The 1,382-nt window shown below is 36.6% G+C and overlaps 1 pseudogene; it reads left to right on the top strand.

Moving 5' to 3' along the window:
* The window catches only part of LOC101562771, a 17,782-nt pseudogene extending 17,561 nt beyond the window's left edge, over window positions 1-221 (top strand).
* The last annotated feature ends 1,161 nt before the right edge of the window (window positions 222-1,382 follow it).

Below are 1,382 nucleotides of genomic sequence, written 5' to 3'. Positions count from 1 at the left end.
ATGAGAAATTCTTCCTCCTCCTCGCTGAGTTCAACTCTGCCATGAACCCCATCATCTACTCCTACCGAGACAAGGGAATGAGCGCCACCTTCAGACAGATCCTCTGCTGCCAGAGCACTGAGAGCACCAACGGCCCCACAGAAGGCTCTGATCACTCGGCCTCCTCCCTCAACCACACCATCCTGGCTGCAGTTCACAGCAATGACCACTCTGTGGTTTAGAAAAGAAACTAAGACGAGAAGGCAGCCCTCTGCTGTGGAGGGATGAGCAGCCGCGCCCCACCCGCCAAGGTGGGGAGCAGGAGGTGAGACAGACACTTGTGTACTTAAACACTAACCAATGGCAATATTTGTCCCTAGATCCCATGAGACTTGATATAGATGGAAAACTAGCTTATGTGGCAACCCTCGTCCTGACCCCCAGACCTTAGGAAACTAGAAGGTGGTGTCTCTAGGGTGGAATTCAGGAATAGACTCTAATGTATCTATTTAAATTACACTAATCCGAGTTTAAAAGATTTCGTGTGGTTTGGTGTAAGTAAGAATACATTCTGACTAATTGAATCCACAACTCTATTTATATGCAGGCTTCCCTTTTTTAATTTTTTTCAGGATATATTTCATTGAATAAACATGTTTATGCTGACCAGTATGTCTGTGATGGATAAGGCTATAGGCATAAACTACCACAATTTCAATTTGTTCCTTATGTAGGACAGCTGTAAATTACAATTTTTTTTTTTTTAGAAAACATGCCTACAATACATATATGTGGTATGCTTTACTTAAGAAGATAAAAAATTAAATCTAGGAAATAGAAGAATGTAATTTTCAAAAGCGATACCTATTTAGGCTCTGAAAGAAACAATGCTGGATTCACAATATTACGCTGTTATTAAAGTGTTGTACTAAGTAGAAAAGAAGAACTGTTTGTTTCCAAAAGAATACATACCCTGAAAAGGTCATAGAAAATGAAGCACATTAAGTTTTCCTGCAATTTAAAGTACCTAAGTACGTTAGTATTGCCAGTACATCTGAGAAAGTTTTTCATAGCCTGTGTTTTTCCAAGTTATAAAATAATACTTATTGTAGAAAACTTGAAAATTACAGAAATGTATTAATCAGAAAAAATGATTGCCAGTAATAGCACAACCTAGGAGTAACCATCTTTAACAGCTCCCCCATGTATAACTGTATGTATATTATATACTTTTTTTACATCATTAGGATTAAACTATAAACAGTTTTTAGTTAGTCTTTGTTTGTCATTTATTTATTTATTTATTTATTTTTCTTTTCAGAGTTTTATTGATAAACATATAGCAATGAGACAGTTTCAAATCAAATCGAAAGTACAGTTTCAACAAATAATACACTGCATAT

Source organism: Octodon degus, unplaced genomic scaffold, assembly GCF_000260255.1.
Source record: "Octodon degus isolate 3935 unplaced genomic scaffold, OctDeg1.0 scaffold00007, whole genome shotgun sequence".
Lineage (NCBI taxonomy): Eukaryota > Metazoa > Chordata > Mammalia > Rodentia > Octodontidae > Octodon > Octodon degus.
This window is presented reverse-complemented; position numbering and strand designations above follow the sequence as displayed.